General features: G+C 47.8%; 1 protein-coding gene and 1 non-coding gene across 5 annotated transcripts in view; one reads left to right on the forward strand and one right to left on the reverse strand.

Annotated features, from left to right (window-relative positions):
* Positions 1–21,243, reverse strand: part of BST2 (bone marrow stromal cell antigen 2) — a 120,608-nt gene that overhangs the window by 47,105 nt on the left and 52,260 nt on the right. The gene's annotated exons all lie outside the window — the stretch shown is intronic.
* On the forward strand, positions 17,288–17,390 carry LOC111824053. The gene has a single exon (XR_002827153.1). It is a non-coding gene; the product is annotated as a U6 spliceosomal RNA (small nuclear RNA).

A 21,243-nucleotide genomic window follows, 5' to 3' on the forward strand; every position in this document is an offset into this window, starting at 1 on the left:
ACCCCTCCATGAGCCTCACCCACTCCTGCCTGACCCCTCCCTCTGAACCGACACAGATGGGCCTGGGTGCCTGTCACTCCTTGAGTCAATTATTAAGCAGACACAGGGTTGAGTCCTATGAAAGTTTATTAGGATGGATTGCCGGTGAAATGGGAGAGAGCTCCTCTGGGACCAGGTTGTTATCTTTCCAAGATGACAGGAACTCTCAGAATATGAGCCTGGACTGCATTCTGAGATTAAGCCCCATGTCCCTGGGTGAACAGCCCTCAGCCAGGTTAGAATGTGCCTAATCAGAAGGGAACAGTCACAGTCAACAGACATGGTTAATAGGATAACATAGCTGGTCCCCATTGTTCTGTTTCTGCCCCACAGCTCCTCACTGCGGTTCCTCTCTCTCCAGTGCCCAGCCTCCTCCCCCAGGCAGGCTACCACCCCAGACCCTGACTGTCCCTACCTCCTCCCATCCCTCTCCAGCCCCCTCCTCACCGAAAGGCTTCCTGGGATCTCAGGCCAGCAGAACCAGGAGGCTCAGGGGCAGGAGCAAGGCAGCCACGGAGAGACAGAGGGTGATTCCGGAGTCGGGGGGGCCCTTGGCAGAGACCAAGGCCACATTCCCTTTCCTGAGGAGGAGATGGGGACACCTCAGGAGGCTGCCAGGTCTGGCTGCACTGGTGCTGGGCTCAAAGCCCCTCAAAATCTCTTCTCCTTCCCCACCAGGTCACTGGGCTGGGGAGTGGCCGGTTGCCACCCAGAGTTGGGTGACTGGAGGGACAAGGCTGGGACTGCAACTCTGTCCCCAGGACAATGGGAATTTTCAGAGCCAAAGGGGATCCTAGGTCTTGGGGTTGGAAGGAGGAAGGGGCGTGGCCGGGGGTGGGTGGGTGTCCTGACCTTAGTTGCTCCAGCTCCGTGGATTTCTTCTCCAGCTCCCCGGATTTCTTCTCCAGCTCCGCGGATTTCTTCTCCAGCTCCCCGGATTTCCTCTGCAGCTCCTGATTCAATGTCTTGATCTCCTCTAAGGAGGGACAGAGAGTGTGTGGGCACCGTAGCCACCCCCTCAAAAGGCCCCAACCCCGGACAGGACCCTGCTTTTAGCCCACCTTCACTGAGTGAGTGCACCTTGGAAGTGTGGCATGCCCGCCCCTTCCTACTTCCTCTGGCTTTGGTCCTGTCCCTCTAGCCCGACCCCAATCCAGAGGCCCTCCCCCTCCGTCCTCTTCAAAACCTGACCGGCTCCTGCAAACGCCCTGACTGCAACCGGGGCCTGTGTTTTTCTCACCTTGAAGCTTCTGCACCAGGTCCTGTTGCTTGCAGCCCCCAGCCACCTCCATTTGCAGGGCAATGATCAGGGTCGCCTGGGATACCTGGGAAGAATAAGGGAGTTGGAAACTGATGGGGTCAGGGCTGATCCTGCTGCCCCCCCCACCCCCCACCTCTCAGGCTTGTGCTCCAGGAGGTGGGTGATGTTTAGACACTACTGCTCAGCTCAGAGGCCATCTTTGCAAGCTTGGCTATTGGAATTGACAGCCCAAACGACTTCTGCCACAGACAGACCTACCACCAGTAGGAACAGCAGGATCCCCACCCACACTGGCAGCTTGGGGTCCCCCAGCTTCTTGGGGAACTCATCCCTGGGCACACAGGAGTAACAGTAAGAAGTGGGTGCCATCCAGAGGGACGCAGGGGAGCCCGGGAGGGAGTCAGGAAGGGAGCTGGAACTTTATACATGCTGGAGCTGCCCCCTTATTAGCATGGGATCTATGCTGACCAATGAAAAGGTCCAAAACGGAGCATCTGCAGGAAGAGGACAGTTTAGCTTTCATTTTCATTTCCCAGAAATGAGGTGTATTACTGCCACCAAATTATGGACTTGACCCTTCTGGGCTGGGTGCTGGCCCATGAGCTCCTGTGGGAGAGGACACCCCATCGTAAGTCCCTCCCCTTCTCCTGTGTTCCCGAAGGTGACGGCTGCAGTGACGGAAAGCCTAGAACAGGGGTGGGCAACCCCGGGCACGCATGCCAAACGTGGCACGCCAGTAACTTTAGCCTGCACACGAAACCCTCTCTTATAATCTTCCATTTACAATTGTGAATCTCTGTTCTCAGTGATGAATTTTGTTAAGTCTCGTAATAGGAATAGCCTGACCGATGAAAGTAGTAGCTCGTGCATATCTCTGAAGGTCACGAAATATAAACCTGATGTAAAATCTCTGTCATCAGTGTTGCAGCAGCAAAAGTCCCACTGATAATATCAAACAGAGTCATGAAGTTTTCTGTCGGACTATCAGTGTACATAAAAAGAATAAGTGTATTTTTTATCATCATATACTGTGTTTTTTTATTAATTTATTTTATTTTATTTTTTTAAAATATTTTTTATTGATTAAGATATTACATATGTGTCCTTATACCCACGTTACCCCCTACCTCCCCCTCCCTGCTCATGCCCTTACCCTCCCCCCTGTTGTCCGTGTCCATTGGTTAGACCTATATGCGTGCATGTAAGTCCTTTGGTTGATCTTTCCCCCTCACCCCCACCCTCTCCTACCTTCCCTCCAAGGCCCGACAGTCCAATCAATGCCTCTCCGTCTCTGGATCAGTCCCTGTTCATCAGTTTATGATGTTCATTATATTCCACAAATGAGTGAGATCATGTGGCATTTATCCTTCTCTGACTGGCTTATTTCACTTAGCATAATGCTCTCTAGTTCCATCCATGCTGTGGCAAATGGTAAGAGTTCCTTTTTCTTCTTCCTCTTCTTAAAGAATACCTTTCAGCATTTCATATAATACTGGTTTGGTGGTGATGAACTCCTTTAGCTTTTTCTTATCTGTGAAGATCTTTATCTGACCTTCAATTCTGAATGATAGCTTTGCTGGATAAAGTAATCTTGGTTGTAGGTTCTTGGCATTCATCACTTTGAATATTTCTTGCCACTCCCTTCTGGCCTGCAAAGTTTCTGTTGAGAAATCAGCTGACAGTCGTATGGGTACTCCCTTGTAGGTAACTGACTTTCTTTCTCTTGCTGCTTTTAAGATTCTCTCTTTGTCTTTTGCTCTTGGCATTTTAATTATGATGTGTCTTGGTGTGGTCCTCTTTGGATTCCTTTTGTTTGGGGTTCTCTGTGCTTCCTGGACTTGTAAGTCTATTTCTTTCACCAGGTAGGGGAAGTTTTCTGTCATTATTTCTTCAAATAGGTTTTCAATATCTTGCCCTCTCTCTTCTTCTGGTATCCCTATAATTCTGATGTTGGTACACTTGAAGTTGTCCCAGAGGCCCCTTACACTATCTTCGTATTTTGGGATTCTTTTTTCATTTTGCTTTTCCAGTTGGGTGTTTTTTGCTTCTTCGTATTTCAAATCTTTGACTTGATTCTTGCGATCCTCTGGTCTGCTGTTGGGAGTCTGTATAATATTCTTTATTTCAGTCAGTGTATGCTTAATTTCTAGTTGGTCCTTTATCACAACATCGAGGGTCTCACTAGATTTCTTAAGGATCTCACTACATTTATCGGCGGTTTCCATAAAATTCTTGAAAAATCTTAGAACCGTGGTTTTGAATTCTATATCCAGTCATTTGCTGTCCTCCATTTCTGTCATTTGTGACCTGTTTCTTTGTCTTCACATTTTGTCTGCTTCCCTGCATTGGTAGAGTGGCTTTGTGTGCTAAGTATCCTACAGGGCCCAGTGGCTCAGCCTCCCCAGTTACCTGAGGTGGACACTCTTGGTGCACCCCATTGTGGGCTGTGTGCACAGTCTTGTTGTAGTTATGCCTTGATTATTTTAGGTGTCACTGGGAGGAATTGACCTCCAGGCCAATTGGCAGTGAGAATCAGCTGTGTCTGCAGTGGGAGAACTTCTGTGCTGAAGACACCCTTCTGGGGCAAGACTTGCTTCAGTGGGGCTTTGGTGTTCACTGAGTCTGCCCCCTGAGTGTGTTCCTTATGAATCTGAGGAGTTGTAATCTGGATGGTTTCACTCTGACCACTGGATACACTGGCTCTTGGATCTAAGGAGGTGCTAATTAAGCCTCTTCCTGAGGTTACCCAGCAGGAGCTACGAAGAGATATGCAGATTCCCCTTCCTTTTTTTGGGGTCTGGGGGTGCCCAGATGAGGCCCAGCTGTGAAGCAATGCAAGCTGCTGTGGGGCCTTGGGCCTTCTCTTGGAAGTTCTGAGTCTGTCTGGCCCAGCTGCAATTTGTTAGGTAATTTTCAAGTTGCAAAGGACACGGGCATTCATATGCAAAAGGCATTGCAGCAGCCTGGATGGGGCGGGGTCTCGGAATCCACAGGGCGGAGCAAGCAGCTATGGCTGATTCTCAGCCTTGCCCTAAGGGGCAGCGTGTCTCAGTGTCCCGGTAATTGCTGCCAGCACCTCTGAGGGAAAGCCGTCCTCAAGTTCTGAGTTCTGCCTGCTGCCAGACTGTCCAGTTTCTCCCTGTATGAGCCCTGGGACCCCAGAGATTTCCCGGAACCGGAGTTTAGAGCAGTCGGAGCTTTGACTCCCTCCTGATTCAAAGAGACAGCCGAGTCCTCAAGTGCCAGCCCCCTTCCCCGCGCTGTACCTCTGCACTTTACTTTCATAGCTCCTCTGAGTCTGTGTGCTCTTCTCTGTCCTTCTAGTTGTAGAATTTCCACTCAGCCAGCCTTCCTGTGGTTCTGGATGATGACCGTTCTGTCTTTCAGTTGTATTTTTGAAGTTGTTGTTGGAGGCAGCAATTTCCGGGTGTTTACCTATGCCGCCATCTTGGTTTCCTCCATATACTGTGTTTTTGTTGCTTGAATGAATTTTATTATTTCTTCAAGGTTCTTCACATACGTACACCTTAAGAGATATCAAGTAGGCGTAACATGTTCTCAAAAAATTAGGGTTGGCACTCAGAAGAATTTTGAGTCAGAGATTTTGCAGGTTTTGGGACACAGTCACAAAAGGGTTGCCCACCCCTGGCCTAGGACATGTCAGCCTCTTGTTCCTGTGGACTGTGACCTGAAGAGGCAGAGCCATCATTGGTCCAGTCCCCAGCTGGGGAAACTAAGGCTGAGAGGTGAGTGGTGGACTGGGAGTGGAAGTGGGCAGGGCCAGGGTCTCCCCCAAGAGGCTGGCTTTGGTGTCACTGTCCGTAGTGACCCAGCAGGAGCTCCCATAGCATCCCTGCTGCTGTCTCAGAGGGGACCTTAGGGGCCATGGAGGGTGTCGGAGGAGGACTATCCTTCTGCCTCCACCGCTTAAAGCCACTCAGCATCCACAGGACCAAGATGGGGATGGTCTTGCTGAAGAGCCACCAAGGAGCTTGTGCATCCCATGAGCAGGAGCCTCTCTCCCAGACCAGGAGCCCAGGTGCAAGGACACAGCCCTGGGTGAGAGGACTTATTTGAGCTGCGCTGTGCTAGCCTCCAAACTTTAGGGCCAACTCGGGACCAGCACTGCGGGTCAGAGGCCAAGGCTGTGTGTGAACAGCCCTGTCTCCTGGTGGGACTCTGGGCAAGCAATGTCCCCTCTGCCTCAGTTTCCAGGGAGCTGTAAAATGGGGTGATGATAACTAACATTTTCGTGCCCCCCTAAATGTTGCACCCAAGGCAAGAGCCTTCCTCACCTCGCACTAGTCCTGGCCCTGCAAACAGAAAGTTGTGGGTTTTCCCTATAAGTCAGTTATGCCACCTTTCTTCCTTGTTTTGCTCAGGTTAAGGTACAACCACTTGTGACAAAGTCTGATTGGCAGGGAAGGGGTAGAATCTCAGGGGAAGTGATGAGAGTGAAGAGGCAGGTGCTGTGACCTTTGATGAGGAAGTTGAAGATGCTCCCATGACATTGGACCCCTTAATAGCAGGAAAAGCACAGTGTGGGGGTAGAAAACACATTTTCCTTCCACATTTCTAAATTATCCTGCCTAGACCCGTGGTTGACAAACTGTGGCTTGGGAGCCACCTGCAGCTCTTTGGCACCTTGAGTGTGGCTCTTACTAAGCCTTAGGAGTACCCTAATTAAGTTAATAACAATGTACCTACCTATATAGTTTAGTTTAAAAAATTAGGCTCTCAAAAGAAATTTCAATTTTTGTACTGTTGATATTTGGCTCTGTTGACTAATGAGTTTGCCCACCACTGGCTTAGACTAATAATCAGATTAACACCAGGCAAGTTAACATTGGCAAACAGCCATCTTTATTGCACATGACATATTATTACACGTGACAGCTTTATTACATATTTATATTGTGCCATAAGAATCCCGAGGGGGAGAAACCAAGATGGCGGCATAGGTAAACACTGGAGTTTGCTGCCACGAACAACCACTTCAAAAATACAACTAAAAGATGGAACGGACATCATCCAGAACCACAGGAAGGCTGGCTGAGTGGAAATTCTACAACTAGAAGGAAAGAGAAAAGCACACTGAGACTCAGAGGAGGCGCAGTGCGGAAGTAAAATACTAAGGTACGCAGGTGCATGTGGAGCGGGCTGGTGGCTGAGGGCGTGGTTGTCGTTTTCAATCGGGAGGGAGTCTCAGGCTCTGAGCTCCAGTTCCGGGCGAGTCTCTGTGGACCCAGACTCATACGGGAGAAGCGGGACTGTTTGGCATCGGTCGGAACTCGAGGGCAGCTTTCTCTCCGAGGGGCTTGCAGCGATTACCTGGACATTGAGAAGCAGAGCCTCTGAAGGCAGGACTGAGAGCAGCCATAACTGCTAGCCCCGCCCTGTTGATCCCATGGGACCCGCCCCGCCCAAGCCCTGCAGGGAGGCTTTTGCCTCAGGCAAATGCTAGATTAGCACCTCCCTAGAGATCCAGGAGCCAGGAAACCCAGAGGTCAGAGTGGGACCATCCAGTTTGCAGCTCTGTGGACCCATAAAGGACAAACTCAGGGGGCAGACTCAGTGAGCACCAAAGCCCCACTGAAGCAAGTCTTGCCTCAGAAGGGTGTCTTCAGCACAGAAGTTCTCCCACCGTAGACACAGCTGATTCTCACAGCCAATTGGCCTGGACGTCAATTCCTCCCAGTGATACCGACAACAGTCAAGGCTTAACTACAACAAGACTGTGCACAAAGACCACAAGGGGGTGCACCAAGAGTGTCCTCTTCAGGTAATTGGGGAGGCTGAACCACTGGGCCCTAGAGGACACTTAGCACAGAAAACCACTTTATCAACAGAGGGAAGCATAAAAAATGTGGAGACAAAGAAAAAGAACACAAATGACAGAAATGGAGAAAAGCAAACGACTGGATATAGAGTTCAACCCACACTTAAGTTTTTTCAAGAATTTTCTAGAAACTGCCGATAAACTTAATGAGATCTACAAGAAATCTAATGAGACCCTCGATGTTGTGATAAAGGACCAACTAGAAATTAAGCATACACTGACTGAAATAAAGAATATTATACAGACTCCCAACAGCAGACCAGAGGAGCGCAAGAATCAAGCCAAAGATTTGAAATGCGAAGAAGCAAAAAACACCCAACCGGAAAAGCAAAATGAAAAAAGAATCCAAAAATACGAAGATAGTGTAAGGAGCCTCTGGGACAGCTTCAAGCGTACCAACACCCGAATTATAGGAGTACCAGAAGAAGAGAGAGGGCAAGATATTGAAAACCTATTTGAAGAAATAATGACAGAAAACTTCCCCTACCTGCTGAAAGAAATAGACTTCCAAGTCCAGGAAGTGCAGAGAACCGCAAACAAAAGGAATCCAAAGAGGACCACACCAAGACACATCATCATTAAAATGCCAAGAGCAAAAGACAAAGAGAGAATCTTAAAAGCAGCAAGAGAAAGAAAGTCAGTTACCTACAAGGGAGTACCCATACGACTGTCAGCTGATTTCTCAACAGAAACTTTGCAGGCCAGAAGGGAGTGGCAAGAAATATTCAAAGTGATGAATACCAAGAACCTACAACCAAGATTACTTTATCCAGCAAAGCTATCATTCAGAATTGAAGGTCAGATAAAGAGCTTCACAGATAAGAAAAAGCTAAAGGAGTTCATCACTACCAAACCAGTATTATATGAAATGCTGAAAGGTATCCTTTCAGAAGAGGAAGAAGAAAAAAAAGGTAAAGATACAAATTATGAACAACAAATACACATCTATCAACAAGTGAATCTGAAAATCAAGTGAATAATCTGATGACCAGAATGAACTGGTGATTATAATAGAATCAGGGGCATAGAAAGGGAGTGGACTGACTAGTCTTGGGGGGAAAAGGAGTGAGGGAGATGTGGGAAGAGACTGGACAAAAATCGTGCACCTATGGATGAGGACAGTGGGTGGGGAGTGAGGAAGGAGGGTGGGGTGGGAACTGGGTGGAGGGGAGTTATGGGCGGAAAAAAGAGGAACAAAGGTAATAATCTGAACAATAAAGATTTCATTAATAAAAAAAAAGAATCCCCAGGGGAGACTGGGCATTTGAGGCACAGGTGCCACCCAGAGCTACAGAGGGGGAGTTGTGGTTTGGGACTTGAAAGAGGAGGAAGGCAATTCACATGGACTTGGAAAACAGATGTTTGCTGGGCCAACTTGAGCAATGGGACTGTGATCAGAGGGCCTTGCTAGTGTCCTCTCTGTCCTTCCCACCCAGTTCCTATTAAACTACAGATGCCTGTGCTGAGCTCCCCTCCTGGAGCAGGTCCTCTTCTAAATCCCTTTCAGACAGTTAGGGAGAAGGGCGGGGCTCTTCCTGAGGCTTTTGTTTCTTGAAAGGAACAGTTTAAACAGTCAGTATCTCCAAAGGCATATTTGGGGCGGTCCACTCTGCTCCCCTCCACAGAAACAACAACCCAGCCAACAGGGCTGCCCAGACTCAGGGAATGTTTGTGATAATACACTCCCACCCAGCAAAGACCCACACCAAGACACATCATAATTACCATGGCAAATGTTCAGGACAAAGAGAGAATCTTAAAGGCTGCAAGAGAGAGACGGAAAGTTACATACAAGGGATCTCCCATTAGACTATCAAATGATTTCTCAACAGAAACACATCAGGCCAGAAAAGAATGGACAGAAATTTACAAAGTGATGCAAAGCAAAGGACTGAATCCAAGAATACTCTATCCAGCAAGGCTATCATTCAAATTTGAAGGGGAAATAAGAAGCTTCACAGACAAAAAAAGGCTAAGGGAGTTTATCACCACCAAGCCAGCCATGCAAGAAATGCTAAAGGGACTGGTGTAAAAAGAAGAAATAAAAAGCTCAGAAAGAAAACAGCCACACACAAAAAAAAGAAATGGCTACAAACAAGTACCTTTCAATAATAACTTTAAACGTAAACGGACTAAATGCTCCAATCAAAAGACATCGAGTGGCTGAATGGATAAAAAAACATGACCCATACATTTGCTGTCTACAAGAGACCCACCTCATTAGAAGGGACTCACACACACTGAAAGTGAAGGGATGGAAAAATATCTTTCACGCAAATGGAAAGGAAAAGAAAGCTGGGGTAGCAATACTTATATCGGACAAAATAGACCTCAAAGTGAAGGCCATAACCAGAGATAAGGAAGGCCACTTCATAATACTAAAGGGATCAATACAACAAGAAGATATAACCCTGGTAAACATTTATGCACCCAATGCAGGAGCATCCAAATACATAAAAAAACTCCTGGAAGATATCAAAGGAGAGATCGACAACAATACAATCATAGTAGGGGACTTTCATACACCACTGACATCTCTGGATAAATCCTCTAGACAAACAATCAGCAAAGAAACAGCAACCCTAAATGACTCACTTGATCAGATGGACTTAATTGACATCTTCAGAACACTTCACCCCAAAGCCACAGAATATACATTCTACTCAAGGGCTCATAAGACACATTCAAAAATAGACCACATATTGGGTCACAAACAAAATCTCCCCAAATTCAAGAAGATTGAAATAATACCAAGCATCTTCTCAGATCACGATGGCATAATATTAGAAATGAACTACAAAAAAAAACAACCCAAAATACTCAAACACTTGGAAGCTGAATAGCATGTTATTAAATATTGATTGGGTTACCAATGAGATCGATGAAGAAATTAAAAGCATCCTGGAAACTAATGACAATGAAAACACAACAATCCAAAACCTATGGGACACAATGAAAGCAGTCCTGAGAGGGAAGTTTATAGCTCTACAGGCCTATCTCAAAAAGCAAGAAAAAATGGTAGTAAATCATCTAACTCTACATCTCAAAGAATTAGAAAGAGAGCAACAAGAAAAGCCCAGAGTGAGCAGAAGGAAGGAGATAATAAAGATTAGAGCAGAAATAAATGACATAGAGTCCAAAAAGATAATACAGAAAATCAATGAAACCAAGAGCTGGTTCTTTGAAAGGATAAACAAGATTGACAAACCTCTAGCCAGGCTCACCAAGAAGCAAAGAAAGAGGACCCAAATAAACAAAATCAGAAACGATAGAGGCGAAATAACAACAGACCACACAGAAATACAAATGATTGTTAAAAAATACTATGGACAGTTCTACTCCAACAAACTAGACAACCTGAAGGAAATGGGAAAATTCCTAGAAAAATACAACATTCCAAAACTCAATCAGGAAGAATCTAAAAATCTCAATAGGCCAATAACTATGGAAGAAATTGAAGCAGTCATCAGAAAGCTTCCAGCAAACAAAAGCCCAGGGCCAGACGGCTTCACAGGGGAGTTTTACCAAACATTCAAGGAAGAACTAAAACCTATCCTCCTCAGACTACTACAAAAAATCCAAGAGGAAGGAACACTTCCAAGCTCATTCTATGAAGCCAGCATCACCCTAATACAAAAACCAGGTAAAGACAACAGAATGAAAGAGAATTCCAGCTTACATTTCTAAATATATTTTTATTGATTTCAGAGAGGAAGGGAGAGGGAAAGAGAGATAGAAACATCAATGGTGAATGAGAATCATTGATTGGCTGCCTCCTGCACATCCACTACTGGGGATCGTCCCCGCAACATGGCCTTGTGCCCTTGACTGGAATCAAACCTGGGAGCCTCCAGTCCGCGGACCAATGCTCTATGCCCAGCACCAAACCAGCTAGGGCTGCAGCCTAGTTTATTTTATTTATTTATTTATTTATTTATTTATTTATTTATTTATTGCTTAAAGTATTACAAAGGCTATTACATATGTCTCCTTTTTCCCCCCACCCTTGACAATCCCCTGGCCTCCCCTACCCCCAGTGTCTTATGTCCATTGGTTATGCTTATATGCATGCATATAAGTCCTTCAGTTGATCTCTTAACACCCCCTTCTGCCCCCCTACCCTCCCCGGCCTTCCCGCTGAAGTTTGACAGTCTGTTTGAGGCTGCTCTGCCTCTGTATCTATTTTTGTTCATAAGTTTATAATGGTCTTTATTATCCATGAATGAGTGAGATCATGTGGTATTTTTCCTTCATTGACTGGCTTATTTCACTTAGCATAATGCTCTCCAGTTCCATCCGTCCATTGCAAATGGTAAGAGTTCCTTCTTTTTTACAGCAGCATAGTATTCCATCGTGTAGATGTAAACCTAGCTTATTGATATAGTGTCCAGCTTCCGAAAAAAGGCAGGGAAAGTATGCAGGTGTGGTTCGTGCGGCTATGAAATCTGTGGGGCAATGGCTGTTCTCTGACCTGCGGGAGGCAGAGAGAATGAGTAATGTTCCCACACACTCTGCCCTCTGGCAGCGCCTGCCTGTGCTCAGGGGGCTTAAGGCTCTACTCCCTTCTCGGTGGGATTATGTTATTCTGCAGGGAGGCTTTGCCCAGTGAGGGGGCCTCCCTGGGCAGGTGGTGTAACAGAAGGAAAAGCTCTCTCTGATTCTATCTTATTTCTAGCCTGCATTTCTCCCATGGCCTTCAGGTCATGCTCTAGATATGCTAATTATTAGAGAAATTCTGCTCAAAGCTTGAACTTTTGGCAAAGATTTGTGGGAGCCTCAAGACCTAATGAGACCAGCAGAGGTCGCTGGAGACCTGGGGGACCAAGAGAATCAGAGAGTTCTGTGCTCTTCCTTGGGTCCCTGTTGGGGCCCAGGTGTCACACCCCTCTGGCCTGTTCTCCCTTCCCTTGACACGAAATAAGCCTGAATCCTGGGCTCTCCTGAGATGGCTTTGTGGGAGCTTTAAGGCCCCCGTCTTCTCCAGCTGGCGCCTTCTTGAGCAGTAAACCTTTTCTTCCTCCAACCTCTGATGTTTTGAATATTGGTCTTTTTTGACGCATTGGGTGTATAAACTTTGAATTGGTAACACTGGGACCCTAGAGATCTAAAGAGGGGGAAGCACAAATTCTTAGGGAGCTGAGAATGCTACAGGCCATCTACACCCCTATTTTTAAATTATTTATATCTATTTCAGTGAGAAAGGGAGATGGAAAGAGAGAGAGAAACATCAATGATGAGAGAGAATCATTGATTGACTGCCTTCTGTAAAACCCTCCACTGGGGATTGAGCCAGCAGCCCAGGCATATGCCCTTGGCCGGAATCAAACCCGGGACCCTTCAGTCCGCAGACCAAAGCTCTATTCATGGAGCCCAACCGGCTAGGGCAGCACACCCCTATTTTTGAGGTCCCCGATTGGGGCCACATTCCCTGCAGGAATGAAAACCAAGATACTCCAGTCTGCCCCCAGCACCCGGTAAGGGATGCAGATATCCATTCTGAGCCCAGTCATGGGATGGATCAGTTCTGAAGCACTGACATGTAGCCGTATTCAAAGTCACAAGAGCTTTAAGAGGAGAAACTTACATATGTGGGCAAAGCAGCTGCTTGCTTGCAGTGGTGGCAGCCGGAGTGAAACCCACACCATCCTAGGACAGGATTCCTCTTGCCCGCCCCCCAACCCCCTTTTAAATCCCCTCAAGGGAAGATATGCTTTTGTAGATTTTATTTATTCATTTATTTATTTAAATATGTTTTTATTGATTTTTAGAGAGAGAGAGTAAGGGAGAGGGATAGAGAGATAGAAACATTGATGAGAGAGAAACATTGATTGGCTGCTTCCAGCATGCCCACGCGGGATGGAGCCCGAAACAGGGGCATGTGCCCCTGACCTGAATTGATCCCAGGACCCTTCAGTCCACAGGCCTACGTTCTATCCTCTGAGCCAAACCGGCTAGGGATCTAAATAAACTTTTGATTGTATTTTGAAAAACAAACACACACAAGAATCTGAAGGTTTCCTCTCTCCAACACCAGAGAATATGTCAGGCAACGATACCCTACAAAGTCCAACTCTGGAAGCCTATCCAGTCCTTCTGTTGGCGAATCCCCCCTCCTGTTAGAGTGATCACACCAGTGCTGAGGGGAAATGCCCGCTGGGAACCAGGCAGTCTACCCCCCTGTGAAGAGTGGTGGCTGTCACACAATATAAATTATCCAGCGTGGAGGGCATGAGCAGAGAGGAGGAACTCTCTGAGAACTGTGGAGTGGGGAGCGGATGCCCTGCCCAGAGTGCTTTTCATGGCCTGGTGTGGCTTGTGTCTGGTAAGTGGGCGCATGGACCCTCCCCCGCTCCAACTCCCCTCCCTCCTGCGGGGAGACAGTGAAGGCCATCAGTCCGCGGACTGTGAGAGCTGGGAGCCTGCCCAGATCCTCAGGGAAGAAGACAGCTTGCAGTGTTGGTCTTACGCAGGCCCGCCCCTCCCCTGCGTGTCCTGTGTTTCTGTTCGCTGTCCTCTGTGAACCTGGTGTAGGTGAAGTCTGGGTGGAGGTAAAACCACAGTACGGGCCGGCCACCCCCATCTGATGGGACTTAGCAGTTCAACTTGTAAGTCCTCATAACCCATGCTTTTCAGAGCCAGTCCTCTGGGTTATTTCTTTGGGAATCCAAGAGCAATATGCTGAGGTTGTCTGGGACCTCAGCACTTTTTAAAAAAATATATTTTATTGATTTTTTACAGAGAGGAAGGGAGAGGGACAGAGAGTTAGAAATATCGATCAGCTGTCTCCTGCACACCTCCCACTGCGGATGTGCCCGCAACCAAGGCACATGCCCTTGACCGGAATCAAACCTGGGTCCATTCGGTCCGCAGGCTGACGCTCTATCCACTGAGCCAAAGTGTTTAGGGCCTCAGCTCTTTTTGTAAAAAAAGCCAGTTGGCTCATGGCAGATGCCTCTGGACTAACAAGAATTGAACAGGTGTTGCCTCTCCCCTCTGCCCCTACCCATTCCCTGTGGCTCTGCCCAACTCTGCCACCATCTTAGATACCTTGGCCATGATCCTAGGAGTGTACCAGGCTGTATTGTCCTCAGCAAGTGCTTTCTCAGTCTGTCCCTGGCTGCCGAGTCACAACATAAAGCTGCCTGCGTGTGGGAGGCACAATAACAGACCTTCAAATGTGCCCCCAGGGCTACCCGCCCGCCCCACAGTGTCCTGAGGTGGGAGCCTGACACCTGTCCCTGTCCTTTCCCACATCAGTGAAGTGGGCCCTTGCACATGAGGGAATGGTGCCCGGTGGGACTTCCTTCGGGGCAGGACACTGCACACTTTGCTGGAACGTCTGCAGGCGAGAGGGTGGGCGGTTCACCCACAGACAATTCAAGGCCCAGGCACCACCATGCAGTGTCTGGGAGCTGATGGTTGGGTGAGATGCTCATTGTCCCACAGGCTGTGATTGACAAGGTGCAAGCACAGCCTCTGGGACCTGTAAAAGGTGAGAATTTTTGCAGGAATTTGGAGGGCTTCTTTTTTAGGGATATATTTTTATTGGTTTCAGAGAGGAAGGGAGAGGGAGAGAGAGATGGAAACATCAATGATGAGAGAGAATCATTGATCAGCTGCCTCCTGCATGGCCCCCTCTGGGGATTAAGCACTCAACTGGGGCATGTGTCCTTGACTGGAATTGAATCTGGGACCCTTCTGTTCATGGGCCTACGCTCCATCCAAACTGGCTGGGGCAGGCCTTCCTCCATTTTTATCTCCTCTTCCTCCTCCCTACTCCCCCTCTTTCTTTGCCTCCCACTTGGCCTCACCCTTTACCCTTCACCCCTTCGTAATCCATCAGCCTTTTCTCCCTCCTCCTTCTCCTTCCTCTGCAAGGTCTCTAGAGCACCTTTGATGTCCTTTCCTTCTCCTGGACACACTCCAGCCCTCCTCAATGCTCTTCTGGCAAGCATCTTCCTATCCCCAGGGCCTTTGCATTGGCTGTTTCCTCTGCCAGAGGTCCCTTAGCTCCCACTGTTACCAACTATCCCTCCTCCTTCATTCATTGGTGTATATTCCCCTCCAGAACCCTCCCCTCCCCTTCCAGACTGCCTCAGGTTCCTTTTGATGATCTCTCAGCTCTGCTGTACTTTAATGTGGTGTTTGACTGGTTCCCAGCTGCCACCCCCATCAGACTGGATGAACCCCTAAAAAGCAAAGCTCACATCTGCCTGGTTCCCACTGCCCCAGCCTGGGGCCCGGCACACAGTTGGTTGGGCAGGAATTGTGAGCTGAGAAAACACTGTGAACTAGAATCTCAGTGCCCTGACTCCTCACCCCTGAACCCCCCTCCCTTTTATTCCACATGAAGAAATCAGAGCTCAGAGAGGCCAAGTCTCAGGCCAGGAACAAGCAGCAGCCACTGGTCACTGTCAGATTCCTGTGAAACTAGGAACCCCTACAGACCTGCAGGACATGAGTCCTGAATTCTCAACCCCTGGTTCAGTTGGCCACAGCCATCAAGGGAAGTGGGGCATTTATAAAAAGGAGAAGGGTTAATAATTGGGTCATTGTGGTTTGGGGGCAGATGTTGAACAGGTCAAATTCATCTTGTTGGGCTTTGGGGCGGCCACACTGTTTTGGAACATTCTGGTAGCCCCAGCTGGGAGTGGGAGTGGAGGAGGGGAGGTGGGGAAGTGATGAGGTCATGTGGCCCTGTGGAAGGGTTTGCTTCCTGGAAATCAAGGGAACTTGCTGAAGGCAAGGGTCCAATCGCCTGAGCAGCTGAGAGCCCTGAGCAAGTGCAGAGACTTCTCTGGACCTCTTTCCTCATTAGCTAGATGAGGTTGGTGGGGAGTGACATGACTCAGTCATAGTAAAGGGGCCTCGGGGGCTCCCACTGAGCCCTCCTGCAGGCTGGGGACACAGAAGGGGGAGGGGCGCCCCAGCCTGGCCCTCTCCAGCAGAAGTTCTCACAGCATATGATTCTGACCCCCAGGGGACACTTGATAATATCTGAAGGCAGTTCCTGTCCCAACCTGGGGGTAGGAGGGTCTGGCACCTGGTGGGTGGAGGCCAGGGATACCTTGACCTCCTACCCATTCAGGGCAGCCCCCACCAGGGAGAGCACTCCAGCTCAAATGTCAACAGTGCAGAGGTTGAGAAATCCTGCCCTGGAATGTCAGAGTGAGCCAGGTCTGACCAGCAGACCCTGAGCAACAGATGAATGATTACTCTGACACAGGATTGCTGTGAAAGGGAGAGCTAAGGTGAACCAGGTCCAGCATGGCCAGGCGTGAATCTGAGGAGGGGCGGTGAAGGATGAAAGAAAACAGGCAGTAGAATAGTTGGGACCAGGTGGGATCACTGTGCCCTCCTGTGGGCACACAAAGCAAAACAAGGGGAGTGGTCAACATGTTGACAGTGTTCTTATGAGTTCAAATCTATTTCCTTTCTCAAGCCTTGTTTTGGCAGCACTTTCTGCACTTCCCATAGCCTGTTAGCTCTCTAGGAACAAGGGAGGAATATAAGGTCATGCTTAATTGTGCTAGAAGGGCTCTCCCCTCCAAGCTGGGACATGTATGTGGCTCTGCCACAGGTAGTCGGAGACTTGACCCTATAGCCACTCCCTGCACTAAGGGACTGCCTGGCTGAAGGAACCATACAGCCCAGATCACCTGCCTCTTCAGGCTTTTATTATAACAGCAGTTTGAGATAAAGTTTATCTTTTACCGGTAGATACAGTCAGTAGGGTAAGTAATCTTGGGAGGACACATGTGTTTGCAGTGTCCTTTAAGCAATGACACCTAAAGATTATGCATAAAGATCCCAGTAAACACCCGGGAGTCAGCAGGAGCACAGACATGTTTGGAAATGTTAAGGAATAATTAGGGGCGCTACCTTCGGACTCCCCTAAGTCAGAATTCGGATAAACATGGTGGCCTGCCTTCAGCACACATCCTTTTTCTCAGAATGTCCTCCTTACAAACTTTCTAACCATGTCCCATGCTTCCCCACATCTCCCCCTTTTTTGTTTGGCCGGGGTATAGAAGGTAGAGGTCTGCGGTGAACTTGTTGCCTGTAAATGTTGGGTTCTATGAGGCATGTTCACTGCTCAAGCTCCGATTTTACAGACTATAAGAAAAACAAAAAGAATTACAATGGGCTTGCTTTGGCAGCACATACACTACAATTGGAACGATTCAGAGAAGATTAGCATGGCCCCTGCACATGGATGATATGCCAATTCGTGAAGCGTCCATATTTTTAATCTTAGAAAAAGCCATAGGCACCAAAATAGCAAACAGTTGTAGCAATATCTTTGCTGATACAGCTCCTAGGGCAATGGAAACTAAGGAGAAAATAAACAAATGGGACTACATCAAAATAAAAAGCTTCTGCACAGCAAAAGAAACCATCAACAAAACAACAATAAAGCCCACTGCATGGGAGAACATATTTGCCAATGTTATCTCTGATAAGGGTTTAATCTCCAATATTTACAGGGAACTCATACAACTTAACAAAAGGAAGATAAACAATCCAATCAAAAGGTGGTCAAAGGACCTAAATAGACGCTTTACAAAAGAGGACATTCAGAAAGCCAAGAGACATATGAAAACATGCTCAAAAGTCACTAAGAATCTGACAGATGCAAGTTAAAACAACAGTGAGGTACCTTCTCACACCTGTCAGAATAGCTATCATCAACAAATCAAAAAACAACAAGTGCTGGAGAGGATGCAGAGAAGAAGAAACCCTCTTGCACTGCTGTTGGGAATGCAGACTGGTGCAACCACGGTAGAAAACAGTATAGCATTTCCTCAAAAAATTAAAAATGGAACTGCCATTTGACCCAGTAATACCACTTCTAGGAATATATCCCAAGAAAACAGAAACACCAACCAGAAAGGATATATGCACCCCTATGTTCATAGCAGCACACTTTACAAGAGCTAAGATTTGGAAACAGCCTAGGTGCCCATCCGAGGGTGAATGGATTAGAAAACGGTGGTACATCTACACAATGGAATACTATGCTGCTGTAAAAAATGAAGAAGTTGTTACCATTTGCAACAGCATGGATGGAACTGGAGAGCATTACGCCAAGTGAAATAAGCCAGTCAGTGAAAGAAAAATACCACATGATCTCACTCACGTGTGGAATATAAAGAACATTATAAACTGACTAGTGGCCCAGTGCACAAAATTCATGCACGGGTTGGGTGTCCCTCAGCCCAGCCTGCACCCTCTCTAATCTGGGATGGCCCTCTCAGAATCTGGGACTGCTGGCTCCTAACCGCTCACCTGTTTGCCTGCTGATCACCCCTAACCATTCTGCCTGTAGGCCTTCTCGCCCCGAACTGCCTCCCCCACAGGCCTTCTCACCCCTAACTGCCCTTCCTTGCCGGCCTGATTGTCCCCAACTTCCTTCCCCTCCTGGCCTGATCACCCCTACCCGCCTCTGCCTTGGCCCTGCCACCATGGCTTTGTCCAGAAGGTCTCCTGGAAGGTCTCCCAGTCTTATGAGCATATTACCCTTTTATTAGTGTAGATAGGATATGACATACCGCCATAACTATAACATATCTACCAGTATTACTCTATGAAAATACGTACTTCATGTGAAAGGAAGGCATCTAGTACATTACGTTGTATATGTTGTAAGTAGTAGGAAATACTGTATTCGTAGCAATGGTATGCACCCTGTGACTTCCCTTCCTGATTTAGGAATCATTCCCCAGTTCTTTGAATGTTTCCTGGCCCCGGATGTATTTGGAACGAAAATAGCTCTGACTTTGGAGAAATTAAATTACAAACATGACACTAATTAAACTGCCTCCTGTACTTCCAGCCAGATAACAGGAAAAACATCCTGGGGCCGGCGCCTCCTATGACTGAGCTCTGGAGGGAGGACCCGTGGCCCAGCGCTGGGCGGGTGAGGGTGACTGGAGGCACCTCGGGTTCGTCCTGCTGTCACCTTGGCAACCGGGGCCCTCTGTTCCCAGACCCTCCCGAGCCCCTGTGCCTCCTAACGGGGTCCCGAGGCTGCGCCCCAGATTCTGCTGCCCTCTCCTCACCTGGGATGGGGCATAGCAGCGCAGGGCCCAGGCATCCCATTGTCATTAAAATGTTCAACCGCGCCCACTCCACTGGTGTCCACAGGCGTCCTGGGGGCAGACAGTGATCCCGAGGGCGCTCGCTGCACCCGCCAGAGCTCAGCTACGATGGTCCAGGGTGAGACAGCCCCACCAGTTGCTGTGGCTGAGACTTGGAACGGCTTCCTTAACCAGGGACATGGTGCTGGGCAGGAGGCTGTGGTGCTTCCTCCCCAGCCCCTGCTGGAACGGGTCCCTGTGGTTTCAGAACCAAACTCCAAGGGCCTCCCTGGGTGGCAGTGGCCCTGAGCCTGCCAGCTCTCCCTCGATCCCACCAAGGCTTGCTTCTCACACTTGCTTCTCACACTTGCTGAAACCCTTCTGGGTCCACTTGCCATAGTAATCTCCGGCAGGGTGAGGGGACTGGGCGCCGCCATCTTTGTGGCAGTGTAACGGTCAATTTAGATACTCCATCTTTATTAGATAAGATGAACAAAAATAGATACAGACGCAAAGAAGCATGGAACAGACTGTCAACCTACAGCGGGAAGGCTTGGGAGGGTTGAGGGCGGGTAAGAGATCAACCGAAACACTTCTATTCATGCATATAAGCATAACCAATGGACGCAAAACACTGGGGGTGGAGGGTGAGGGCATGAACCGGGGAAAGGGGGTCAGAAGGGTAGGGCTGGCCGAGGGAAGGTCAATGGTGGATAAAAAAGGAGACATATGTAATACTTTAAACAATAAAATAAAATTTAAAAAAAGAATTACAATGATGGCAATAGTTATTCCAATCAGGTGCCAATTGATTCCAGGAAACCCTGTGGTGGGGTCTATCCAGTGTAAATGCTCCCTTCCTGCATTCCAAGCAGTAGTCTTCTGTATGGGCTCATTAATGGCAGTACAGAGTCTTTCATTTGTTTTTGTAGAGCAGTCACTTCTTCAGTAAGATTGTCATGAAATACTCCCCACAAACGCTTCTAATGTCAACCCACTGATGGTGACCACTGTTTTATTTTATAGGGGTGACACATATGTGCTTATGTTCCCAATCACAATGAAGCATTTGTCTGTATGCTAAGGCGTCCTGTCTTTCCCCCAAATATACTGTGGCTGCTTCTACAGCCTGTAACCTAGGCAAAATTTAGGATCTATGTGCTGTTGCACAGTACATCCCTCAGTTCCATTCCTCGCCACACCGTCTAAAAACGTGGCAGTCTGCATAGACTCAGAAAGGGCCTCCATGGCTAGGCTGGCAGTAGTAAGACTAACAATAGCCAAGAGGATGGCTGTAATGAGCAGCCCCCAAATCTCTTAGGCCGCAAATGACTGAATGCTCTTTCTGAAATTTCAATTCCTTGCCACTCCCTTGTGAGGTCAACAGGTCTTAAGACCTCAGCCAGTCTCCTCAATGTTATAATGGTGTTTATGTTCAGTGAGGTGACATTTTTTTCTTTCAAATATTTTTATTAATTTCAGAGAGGAAGGGTGAGGGAGAGATAGAAACATCAATGATAAGAGAGAATCATTGATTGGCTGTCTCCTGCATGTCCCCTATTGGGGATCGATCCTGCAACCTGGGCATATGCCCTTGACCGGAATTAAACCCAGGACCCTTTAGTCTGCAGGGCAATGCTCTATCCACTAAGTCAAACCAGATAGTGGGAGGTGACATTTTGATTGGTAATACGGGATATACAGTAGGCCCCTTCTCTTACCTGTATTAGAAATCAATTATTATAAGTAATTTGTAAGCCAGTGCCCATAAGGATGTGTGGTACACACCAATTTCTATGGGGATGATATTGTGAAAAGGTCATAGTATAATTATTGGATTTGTGTTGATTATCCCCGTCCCATAAGTTTAGTGGATGGAAAACATGTCCTAATCTCCATAAAGTTTCCTGAACCGGAAAATCTTGTACTTGAGGGCAAGGGGAACCAAATCTTCCCCCTGTCCATGCAAGGGGGATCCTAGCTGACCCCACAAAGGGCCATTGGAGGCACGGTGGGCTAAAATA

Source organism: Myotis lucifugus, unplaced genomic scaffold (genome assembly GCF_000147115.1).
Source record: "Myotis lucifugus unplaced genomic scaffold, Myoluc2.0 scaffold_841, whole genome shotgun sequence".
In the NCBI taxonomy this organism is placed as follows: domain Eukaryota; kingdom Metazoa; phylum Chordata; class Mammalia; order Chiroptera; family Vespertilionidae; genus Myotis; species Myotis lucifugus.